Source organism: Cydia fagiglandana, chromosome Z (assembly GCF_963556715.1).
Source record: "Cydia fagiglandana chromosome Z, ilCydFagi1.1, whole genome shotgun sequence".
NCBI classification, from domain to species: Eukaryota; Metazoa; Arthropoda; class Insecta; order Lepidoptera; family Tortricidae; genus Cydia; species Cydia fagiglandana.
In genome coordinates, this window is record NC_085959.1 from 32,489,552 (window position 1) to 32,502,809 (window position 13,258).

Below are 13,258 nucleotides of genomic sequence, written 5' to 3' on the forward strand. Positions count from 1 at the left end.
GTAAGCGTCATCGTAGATCTGTGATTGCAACAAAATTTTCTAATTTGCCGCCTTTGTATACTGACGGAAATGTGTGTCCAACCTATATAGAATCGATTACATATATATAAATAGTTAGAATTAACGTTTCAGTAATGAAATATTATGTAAGTAAGTATAAATATGAGTCTGTAATGTCTAAGGACTTTGATACTTTAATTTTTGGCAATTATATAGCTCTCATTACATGAATCGAATAATTAAACATGCCGAAATAAGTATATCTTTATTTATTTATTAGTATACTATTTAGGTAAACTTATTTTTACATTAAGTACGCAATAACAATTCTGTAAGACCGATCCAAATCGCACCGATATCATAGTCACCCTAATGAGTTTGACAATGTTTTCTTGATTGTACACTTGTGTGTGTGTGTGTACACGAAAAATATGTCATCAAGTTGGGGATACCAATTAATATCCAAAGTTACTACAATTTCTACCATATTCAATTTAATGTTTTTTATGTTATACACATGCTTGGTTTAATCAGTTAATAATATTGACATCATAATGATTAACAAATTATTTAAAAGATATCAGAACTGTAATCGGAATATAGCACTAAAATAGTATATGAAGGTAATTACTTTCAGTAGTATATTGATATAAATACTGCCACAATGGTATCTTTTTTACATTGGCAACATGTGCGAGTGAGACACGGGGCTCTGGTTTTTCTATCTCATGTGGACCGTTTTCTCTAGTCTGGTACGAACAACTTTCTGGCTCGGTGATAAGTTTCAATTTAGTATGACAAAAAAAGTGACAGTTCGCTCCCGATTAATATCTAACTTCCTGCTCCACACTCGAGTTCGCGGCTTCGCCCGGGATCACGCACATAGTCTGGAGGGGGCTTGACGCCAGTATTTTCGTCAAGGCCCCTACCTTTTCTGTTCTATTTGACGGCGCAGCAACTAGTATCATTTCTCTCTCCTCGCTCTTTTAAAATGCCATTTGTCAAAAAAGGACAACCATACTGTTGACAAGGTGAACTTCAAATCAAGTGTTGCCTTTTTTGATGCATCCAGGCTGTGTATGTGTGCGTAAAAACGTGTATGTGTGCTCTTTTAGGGATGTGAAAAGTCGATTTTAATCATGTTATATATCGATAAATGCTACACAGTGGAACGAAATAGCAATTAATTGAAGCTTCATTATCTTTGTTAAACATATACATAATTGAAATGCTAATGAATAATAAATATATTAGGATATAATAAAATATTTCAATTATTGCGGAACACATATCTTAGTAGGTGTTTATGTATTTTAATTAAATATCTAAACTTTCCCTTGGTTCCCTGCTGGGGCGTGACGATAAAATTGTGATCTGATAACCACAATAAAGAATAAAAGCGTTTTTGTTCATTTTAGATATCGTCAAACCTTTGAAGTAAAATTAAAATTGGGTAGGTAAAGTTTTTTGAAGATAGGCAAATTATATTTTTTCCCGATAGTATTCATTATAGCGATCACGGAAATGCAGCTCTTTTATTTTTATATCATTTTATTGATTAAATATAATTTTTTAAATGATCGATATGACGTTTTTGAGGTGAAATGGCAGATTCCAGTAATTAATTCCTTGGCGCGTAGTAAATGGGACGAGATAGAAAAAAAATCGATGTCAACTGTCAGTGTCATTCTTGGAAAATAACTTGCAAATAATTGGAAAATAATGGTCGGACGAAACATTTGTGTTTTCTTGTAATTGGATGTCGGTGTGATTTCTAGAATAAGTATTTTTAACGTCCCTAGCACGATCAACACGGATATTTTGATAATGATAACGATTGCTTTCGACTACTTGGCACTGCTTCTTGGAGAACATTTTCATTAACGCCTCCACCACGACTCTTGGACTGCTACACGAGTCATTTTGGATCTCAGTATCAACACAATAGATGGAGACTGATATAAATTACATATTTATTGGCTTAATTAATGTTTTTTATATACGTTGACAATGAAAAAATGAATTGACAGACATGACATATGAAGACCGTCGATAATGTGATATGCGGTATGAAATGAGGTTGTAACATTCGTCCGCCTTTAAAGATTTACATGTCCATCTCATCAATTAGCCGACGAGGTGGTTTAATGGCACGCTTGCTTCGACGCGGTGCCATCGGTGTAGCTGCTGTGGCCTCGCTAGCCTCATTCTGAGGTGAGCCAGCTGGAGTAACTTCTGGAGCCTCATTCTGAGGTGAGCCAGCTGAAGTAACTTCTGGGTCAAGTTCCACTCCAGCTCTTGACCCTGGGCAAGGCATTGCGGATCTATTGGTTCCCAGTACTGGCGTCGATGAGGCAACTGGGACCATAGATGATTGAGAAGTTTGCTCTGCAGGGCTTTCTTCTAGATCAGGCAGACGGGGTCGTATATGATCTGCGTGATACCTCCTCTCCACCCCGACTGGAGTGTTAATGACATAGGAGTATCGATGCGTGCGTCGAGATACTGTGGCAGGCTCCCACCGCGGCTGCTCCCTGCTTCGCACATACACAGCATCACCTGGTCTATAGTTTGGAGTCTGGCCGTCGGAGTTAACATTTGCTTGTATCTGTTTGTATTGTAATGAATGTCTAGCACTTGGTCGGGCATTGTCAAGCACACAATGTAGTTGTCTTCCAAACATTAGCTGGCCCGGGGATTTGCCAGTGGTGCTATGGGGTGTGATGCGATAAGCGAAAAGGAAATGTTCTAAACGTTTTTTGAGGCATCCTGTGCTTGATGACATTCTGGTCTTGAAAGTCCTCACAAGCCTTTCGGCCAATCCGTTCGTCCGTGGATGATAAGGTGACGATTTGATATGATTTATTCCTTTTTCTTTGCAGTAATCCTGAAATTCCTTAGATATAAATTGTGGGCCATTGTCAGACACTAAAAATTGGGGTAGGCCAAAGGTAGTAAAAATGGTATCCAGTTCATCACAGAGTTTGGTTGTCGTAATTTTGGTCATCGGCTTGATCTCGATCCATTTGGAAAAAGCATCTGATACAACTAACCAATATGTGCCCTCGAATGGTCCGGCAAAGTCAACGTGAATCCTTTCCTAGGCTTGATCTGGCATAGACCATGAAAAGATTGGTAAATCTGAAGTATTAGGTCTATTCTCTTGGCATTTGTGGCAAGCCTTCACATGCGTGTCTATATCTTCCTCTATAGTTGGCCACCAAACGTAAAAACGTGCCAGTGCTCTCATTGCTGAAATGCCTGGGTGTCCACGATGCAGATATTTTAGGGTCGCCTTCCTTAGAGTATCAGGAACAATAATACGGCCCTGCCACATGACTATTTTATCTTCTAGTGACAACTCACCGCGCTTTCGAGCATATGGTTTTACATCGTTTGAGTATTGATGCTCACGCCAACCAGTTTTTATAAGATGATATACATGTTTCAGCGTGATATCTTTGCGTGTTTCTTCTCGTATAACGCTTTCAGATAGTGCAAGATCACCAATGCTGTCAGTCTGCAATCGCGCTACAATTCTGTGAACCTTAAGCTCAGATTTGGATGGCAGTTCTTCTGGGTTGGGCATTCTTGATAAATAGTCTGCGATCAGGTTGTTACAACCTTTTGTATACTTAATGTCGTAATCGTAACTTCCAATTATTAAAGCCCATCGTACTAGGCGATTGTTAGCGAGTTTGGGTAAGTTTCGTTGAGATCCCAAAATGTGTATCAGGGGCTTATGATCCGTGACTAATGTAAATTTCGTGCCGCGAAGGTATTGGTCAAATTTTCTAATTCCATAAAATATTGCTAGGGCTTCGCGGTCTATGACAGAATACTTTGACTCTGCGGGTCGGAGTTTTCGTGATGCGAAAGCGATTGGTTGTTCAATATTATTCCTCATGTGAAAAAGCACTGCTCCGACGCCCTTTTCTGAAGCATCACAGGCTAGATAAAGTGGGCATTTGTCATTGAAAGCTACAAGTGGTTTAGAATGTACAATCATTAACTTAGCACGTTCAAAAGCCTCAGCTTCCTTGTCGGTCCATTGCCATTTCACCCTGTTTCCAGTTAGTGCGTGAAGATCAGCACAGACGCTGTGCAAGTGTGGTATAAACCGCTCATAGAAGTTGACCAACCCAAGGAATGCTCGTAGCTCCTTGGCATTAGCTGGCGGGGAGGCTTTGGTGATGGCTTCAATCTTTGATTTTGTAGGGCGTACTCCATTTTTGTCAATTGTGTGTCCAAGATATTCGACTTCTGGCTGTAAAAAGGTGCATTTCTTTAAATTGACTTTCAATCCGGCTTGTTCCAGTCTTTCGAATACGGTACGTAATGTTTCAAGGTGGTCTTTGTCATTTTTCCCTGTAACCGCAATGTCATCAAAATAGACTGCTACATTTGGCAATCCCTCTAGAAGCTTGTCAAGGTAATGTTGGAATATTGACGGCGCCGTCGAAATGCCAAACGGCATTCTGTTGTAGACGTAGTATCCTTTGTGTGTCGATATTGTCAGGAATTGTTTCGATTCAGGTTCAATTTCAAATTGTAAGTACGCGTCTTTTAGGTCAATTTTCGAGAATTTCTCACCATCCGCTAGACTCTGGCGTAGTTGGTCAAATAAAGGAACAGGGTGTGCGTGTGTTATAAGAACAGGGTTAAGTGTACTGCGGAAGCAGTACTGTTACATCCTCGTCGCCACTGATATAAATTACATATTTATTGGCTTAATTAATGTTTTTTATATACGTTGACAATGAAAAAATGAATTGACAGACATGACATATGAAGACCGTCGATAATGTGATATGCGGTATGAAATGAGGTTGTAACAGAGACGATCCCGGAAACGTTCGAATGGAAATAGAATATTACAGAGATGAACTCAAAGTGCGTCGTACCGTCTTGTAGGAAGTACAGATACGTTACTTTCCAAATTCAGCGTATTTGAGCACACCAAAGTCTTTAACAGCGATTCGGTGCCAAGCTTTGAAGCAGGGACTGAAAAGGTACCATTAAAAACGGTTTTGACCGGTCTTTTTAAAGCTACCCGACCGTTAAAAGTAGCATTTCGGTACCAATATCAATCGGTACCCATATCCAAACAAGCTTCCGTTCAAACGGTACCGTTAAATAAAAGTACCTTTAGGTGTTTTTTTATAGGTACCCGACCGTTAAACTGACATTCCATATTGATATCAATACTTTAGGTATCTAAATAAGCTTTAGCCCAAACGGTACCGTTAAATGTAGGCTTCCGTCCAAACGGTACCCTTAAATAAAAAAACCTTATAGCGTTTGATCTGATACCTCAATTCAAAGCGGTCACTCGCGAGAGCGGGAGGTAACGCGTGTCTCCCTCTCACTTTTCACTAGGTACACGGATCGCAATGTGATTGTTTGTGAATTATATTGTCATCATCATCATCATTGACATAAAAGACATCATGGGTGTCGTTTTATAGGTTTCAGGGAATGCAGAATTCAAAAATGATGACAATTTTGGAATCCAAGATGTCTGACGTGCACTTTGACATAAAAAGTCATCATGGGTGTCGTTTTATAGGTTTCAGGGAGTGCAGAATTCAAAAATGATGACAATTTTGGAATCCAAGATGTCTGACGTGCACTTTGACATAAAAATCATCATGGGTGTCGTTTTATAGGTTTTAGGGCGTGCAGAATTCAAAAATGATGACTCGGCACTCCTATGTCGACTTTTATGTTAAAGTACACGGCAGACATGTTGGATTCCAAAACAGTTATCATTTTGTAAGTCCGAAGTCCTGAAAAGCTATAAAACAACAAAGACCTTATTACAAAAGGCATAAGGTCCTTTACCTACTGAAGACCGTTAGCCTTAACGGTACCGTTTGAATTTTATTTATTCGGGTACCGTTACTATTTGATACCTTTTCAATTGATACCTTTATATTAGATACTGGTATTTTGCTGTTTTATTTAGGTACCCTTACTGTTGGATACCTATTCTATTGATACCTTTTTTTTAGGTACTGCTATTTTGCCGTTTGATTCGGGTACCGTTTCTGTTGGATACCTATTCAATTGATACCTTTGTTTTAGGTACTAGTATTTTGCCGTTTTATTCGGGTACCATTACTGTTGGATACCTACTCAATTGATACCTTTATTTTAGGTTACCGGTCTTTTGCGGTTTTTCAGTCCTTGCTTTGAAGATATATTGGCCAAAATGGTAACTTATACGTTTGTGAGGACTATATAAACGTGATTGTTGTATTATACATACATAATGATTAAGGTTGTAATAGTCTTATAACTAGGTCGTTATTGGCTATTATATATGGGCTCGGCAAGGTGTTCACAATATCTGAACACGCACGCCCTGATAATAGAGGCGTGTTCAGATATTTATTTTATTTTATTTTATTTTTTATTTTATTTTATTTTTATTTCCACACTTACAACTATTTTTACAGGTAAACCTAAGACAATAGTGTAACTATTAACAAAAATCTAAAGTATGTCATTTCGTCTATAACATAATATATACAATGCTGATATTGTGAATTCATTCAAAGAACATGAGAATATGTCAATATTTTCCGCTATGATATTGAGGATCCACACAGTGCGCGTCAGTGGCGCCAGCCCTAGCAGGTTGGTGCGCCCGCGCGGCTCGGCCAGCAGTCGGGGCCGACACCGGCGCCACACATACCTATCGGGTACATAGACACACACGTAACTTAATACCTGACTATTGTACAATTTGCCCCTGAGTAGCTTAAAAATATATGTTACCAGGCATAGTTCCCTGCGCACCCGTAGCTCGTTGTACCCTACCATGCCAAGCACAAATAAAGTCGGATACATTAAGGGGTAGAAAGGGTATATACAAAAAACGAACAAACTTGTTCTGGATACGCTCCACCATTAAGTTATATTTCGCTTCATGGGGTGCCCAGATCACTGCGTTGCACTCAAGCCCACTGCGGACTAATGCATTGTATAAGGCGATAATAGCGCCAATATTTGTAAAACCATGGGACCGCCGAAGCACAAAACCCAACATTCTATAGGCTTTTTTACAGATATTGACGATATGATCCCTAAACCTCAGATCAGCAGTAAATTTAACTCCCAAGTCTTTAACTTCTGTCACTCTATTTAAGATCTCCGAGTCAATTTGGTAGTCATGTACAATGGGGCCTCGCGCTCGAGTGAATGTAATAGTCACGCATTTGGACGTATTAAAATACAACTTATTAGCTTTACTCCATGAAACTACACTATCTATGTCACTCTGTAATTTAGCACAATCTGAAATATTTTTAATAGGTAAAGATCATCCGCAAAAAGCAGGCAAGCCGAATTTTTGATAACCTGAGGCAAGTCATTGACCATTACTATAAATTCCAATGGACCAAGGTTACTTCCTTGACTTACGCCAGATCTCACAGCATAAGACTCAGACCTGAATCCCGCGTACTCAACATACTGTCGTCTGTCAGTCATGTAACTCGTAAAAAAATTTAGTAAATGAGGGGTAAAGCCGACGCCAGCTAATTTTCTTAGCAGCATATCATTATCAACGACATCAAACGCTTTACGGAAATCAAAATAAGCGGCGTCAACCTGCCCCCCACTACCCACTTCCGGTATAATTTGGGCCACGTAACTAAGCAAGTTGCTAGTTGTACTACAACCCGGCCGAAAACCGTGCTGCGCATCGGACAGCTGACCCCGCAATTGGTTATAAATAATATTATGCAACGCGGATTCAAATGCTTTAGCGGGGGTAGACAAGACTGCGACCGGCCTGTATCCCTCAACCCCTATACTTCCCCCTCCTTTCGGAACTGGAACTACACGGGTTGTTTTCCACAAGTCTGGAAAAGTTTCCTTCTCTAAGCATATATTGTAAACGTGCAGTAGCGGTTCGCCTAACACATAACGACAATCTCTAAATATAAACGCGGGGATGCCGTCAGGTCCGGCCGACCGCTTCGGTTTAAGGTTTGCAAGTGCACGCATAACATCAGCCAGATGTAACTTTTGTAACATGTACGCGCGCCGAGTTGAACGTGCATTCCGCCTCCGTCACCGCTGCGGTTACGTTAAGTTTAGCCGGAGTGTCACTATACACGCTTTGAAAGAACTTTGCGAACTCACTTGCACCCCTTTTTCCACCGATAACTACCCCATCCTTAAGCCTCCTCCACACTCGTGCGCGAATCGCAGCGCGAAGCCGCGAACGTAAGTGTGGCGTCGATTTTCGCAGACAGCGAAATCGACTCCACAACGCGTTCGCGGCTTCGCCCGCGATTCACGCGCATAGTCTGGAGGGGGCTTTAGACAGCTTTTGAGTATTGCCATGTTTAGTTTTTGATTTAACATAGTTCCAAAAAGCTTTTGGGTCCTCTTTTAAATGTGTTTGAACACGGTCCTGATACTGTGAATAGGCTAATTGAATCATAGTTTTAACCCGTGCCCTACTTTCCGCGAACTTTAGGTAATTATCTCGGGAACCGGTAGCTTTATATTTTTTATGAAGAGAAGCTTTATACTTTATTTCTTGAATTATTTCGGCGTTATACCATTCGGGATAGATGTACCTCGATGCAATACGTCTATTAGTTTTTTTAGGTACACAGTCGGTAATAACGGCATTTACGTTTGAATAAAAATACTGTAAACTTTCTTCTGCATTATTTAATCTATAAATCGGTGTCCAGTCAATAGACGCTAATGCTGCCTATAATCGTGGATAGTCCGCCTTAGCCAAATTCCACTTTTGATGACAGTGCTGACTATCTGTATCGGTATCCTTATCGGCCTCTTGCCCGCCCCCGCGCACCGCGGTTCCCCCCAACGAAACTAACACCTCTAGTGGCGGATGGTACAAGTCAACCGGGACCAGTTCCTCCGACGCAGCGCGCACTATAACGGATTCCCCTAACGAAGTTAATACTAAATCGAGCTGACGATTATTACAATTTAATATTTCATTTCTCTGAATGAATCCACAATATGTCAGAAAATATTCAAAATAGTCGGTAACAGATGTAGCACAAGAATACAAGTTAAAATAAAATCTCCGATAACCACTACACGACTATGTGCGAGACATAATTGTTCAATAATTCTAAATAGTATCATGTAATCAGTTTCCTTACTATTCGGTGGGATGTAAACAACACAACACAGAAATAATACCCTATTATGCTTACACACATTTGCACAAACTATGACGTCACCCGGTAACTGCACAGCCCGTAGCTCCATACGCGGTGTGGCCACGAGAAATACTCCGCCTTGTTTGCGTCCGTCCGCTCGATCGCATCGTAGAATTTTATAACCAGGCGGTATTATTTCGGCATCATTAATAGACTCATTGCATCCTGTTTCAGTTATTGCAAATAAATCGGCATTTGACGACACCAGTCCTGCATTGAATTCTTGCAACTTTGTCCGAAGTCCTCTCACATTCTGATAATACACCTCTATCGATTTATTTCGGGGTGTATTTAGGGTCCCTGGGTTTTCGAAACCACACCCACTCACAAAACTCAACATTTATCGGCCAAACACTCGGCTCACAAAGTTTCTCATAAAGACTTTCCGGGACAGTTATTATAAAAGAAGAATAGTCACGTTCCGATTTATGTTTTATTTTTTCCACTTTACATTCTGTGCCGCAGATATCCTTAACATAGACTTCTAAACTGTCTAGCGTTGTTTCTTTTTTCAGCCGCCAAACATGCAAATATTTTTTACGTTCTGTGCCCTGAATTTCCACCGCATTTACTCTCCCACCTCTCTTTACTTCATTATTAGGAAATCTACTTCTCCTTTTCGACTTCACCTCAATCCATTCACTATTATTGTCTTTATTACCGTTTATTGCTATAAATTCCGTCGTCTGAATATTAGTTTCCAAAACCGCTTCATTAGCCCGTTCCGCATTTACTGGTAGACTCGATGATTTCGTGGCCCCACACGGTTGCGTTGAAGTTGTCGCCGCCGCCAGCTGACTTTTAGAGCTTACATTCGCGGCTATTGCGGGTAGATTTTTCGAGCCCGCCTTCTCAGCATATGATTCCGTTTTTGTACTTGCAGATAATATCGACTTGTTTTCCTTCTTTTCCATGCAATTAATGTATGCTTCGAGTTTTCCATTCTTAATTTTCAACTGCTTTATTTCTTCTTCCAGTTCACTTACGTTGTTTATTTTTTCTTGAGCAACCCTCATTTGCTCGCGCAATTCATACAACTCTGTTTGATTTTTAACAAAGAGTTTTTCTAATCGCTTAAATGCCTCCATTTGGCTATCCATACGCACCCCCATCTCGGCCCGTAAGCCACAGAGTACATCCAATATTTTAGACTCCTTTTCATTCATAGATACATCAATCTGATTGCGATTACCGCGCACCGTGTTGACATTGCTCGTCGGAGTAAAGGTTTGGTTCATTATCCTTGCCCTGGCCGGAGTATCGTCACGTTTTGGTCTCGAGCAGGCACAACCTGGACACAACCATTGGTTTTTATACTGCTCCGTAAGAGTTTCAAACTCTTCATTCGGCAAAGCCAAACACTTCAAGTGAAACAACTTCTTGCACGATTCATTTGAGCATTCCATATAGGAAATGTCATAAATTGGTTCGTCACAGCCACCACATCGCGACGACATCACATTGAAACGTGTAACACGATTTCACTATTTATTTGAATTTATTTTCACTGCCTTAAGGTAAAACACGTCCGCTCGTTACGCGCGCTATGCTGTGATATGCTGTGATTTATGAGCACCCTAGCTGCACCAATATATCTGATGGCGAACTGTACTTTAAAAAACTTATAATATAAATTCTTCTATCTGTGAGTACCTGTAATTGGCTTTGTATTGTTACCTAAATCTATATAATGTTTTTGCAGCTGTTGGTACTCCTTAGAAAATAAAATAAAAATAAAATAAATCCAAAATAATATAATATAAATCCAGTAAATTTCGTTTCGTTTTATTTTAAAATCCAACAGTATATAGAATCACGCTGTGTGGCGTGCCCTTGAAGAGAGTTGAGCGGTTCAAATATGGTCAATATGGATAAGTATGTCTGTAGGGTAAATGTGCTTCACGTTGGGGCCTGTTTACATATTGATTAGTGTTGATTGCGGGTTTAATACATTTGCCACTATACACAAGTAGCAAGTGTATCAACTCGCAAAAATACTACATTTTTGCTTCCATTGAGGTATACATAGTAAGCACTATTCTCAAATTATGTGAGGAAATAAAACAAATTCAATTTAGTAAAGCGTATTTAATAGGGGTAAAGTGACGCGAATACAATTAAAAAAACAACGCATATTCTTAGTTTATATTAAATGTAGATGGCTTTTTAGTTTTAATTTTGAACAAGCAGAAACGTCTGCGAACGATGCTATTAAGATGAGAGATGGCAGAGCGCTGGAGTATCGATCCAGAGGCCGTGAGTTCAAGTCTCACCCAAGACAGTAATTTTTCCACTTTTAAATTTATTCTAGGCTTTTTAGTTTTCACTTGGTCACAGAAATACGCTAAAAACCACATTCAGAGTAGGTGTTTCTTGCGTTTTGGCTGTCCTTCTTGTGTCCTTCCACAGCATGAGCACAGCAGCTTCGTAAGTCCTGTTGTATTTGTCCCAGGACTTAGCAGGAAGCTAGTTATTCATTATTAAGTTTGCTTCTGCTTTCAAATGAGGCGGTGCATGCCGTCTATTCCAGGTCGTTTTCGTCACTTGAACTCATTTTGTTTATTACGAGTATTAAAATAACAAGCGGTAACTTATTGAGTATTGCACAACGAATAAACTTTGCCGCCTTTTATTTGCATATTTTTTAAAATTATATTACCATAGATACAAAGCATACGGTACGCGCATGCGTCAATCCGCGCGCACCGCGCAGCGCCTTTTCGCGGTGCTAAAGCGGTATCCAGACGGGACTGATCAAATGAAATTGGCGTCAATCTCCAATTTTAGATTTATGGTGATATTTAAGTTGAAAAAATGCCCCATAACGAAAATACTAGCCTCACAAATTGGTGTTCTTGTGTCCGCACCTCATTTTATTGGTCATTATCGGCGGTTGAATTCGGCGAGCCAAATTGGCGTTTGCGTCCATACGTCCCGATTCGATCGGGCAATTTAATCAGATTGGCGAAAAATTGACTAATCTGGATACGCCTTAAGCAACATCGAGTTCACGATAATTTGACATATAAAGCGCCCTCCAGACTATGCGCGTGAATCGCGGGCGAAGCCGCGAACGCGAGTGTGGAGTCTAGTTCGCTGATATGCGAAATCGACTCCAGACTCGCGTTCGCGGCTTCGCGCCGCGATTCGCGCACGAGTGTGGAGCGGGCTTTATAATAATAGATTTTTAGCATAAGTTGCATTTCATAAAACTTAACCCAAATCATTTGTACATTTTCAAGTCAAAGATAAAGACATGTTGGTTTTAAAATTTTAATAAGTATAGACCATAACATTGTCATGATCTTGTAACATTGTTAAAATAAGAGAGTCTCCCATTTTCATTTTATTGCATTTTTTATAAAATGTCTTTAGATTCTCGGGATATCTTGGTCCTAATTCGATTGCTCTTTTTTATGGAAATAATTATATCCTTCAGATTCACAGGATGCTCGGAGAGGCTTAGCCGAATAACACTGCAAGGAAGTATGTCATGGCTCAATGGTTCTAATTAGCCATCAGTATAATACCGCCAATGAATGTTTACATCCACCTGAAAATAAGAACAACATTCATAAAATGAGGATAACCACACAAAACTTACAGATGGTTGAAATTGTTAGAAAAAATTAGACCGATTTCTTGTTTACGAACTTAACAGCTCATGGCAATTTAATAATAAAAATCAAAACACAAGTGAAGAAAGTTTTATGTACCTATGTATTTCACGGATACGTACTCCTGTACGGCCATTGCTCCTCTAATTCAACGGCATTGTGCCTATCACTGTTATGATAATAATTTCAAATTTGTAGAATCTGCTCGCAATCTCGTATGAACTCGCTTATTTTTCTTGCAAAACTCTGTCCAAGGGTCAGCGTAGGGGCCGTCGTGTAGGGGTGGGGAAGAAAACGTTGTCCAATAATTTATGCAGTGCCAAGTTATCGAAAGTAAATTCAATCTTTGTCCAAATACGCGCAGATGTCGTGGGGAATCAGAAGTCCGTGGGTCGTGCTGAGGTCGCCGAAAATCTCAATGAT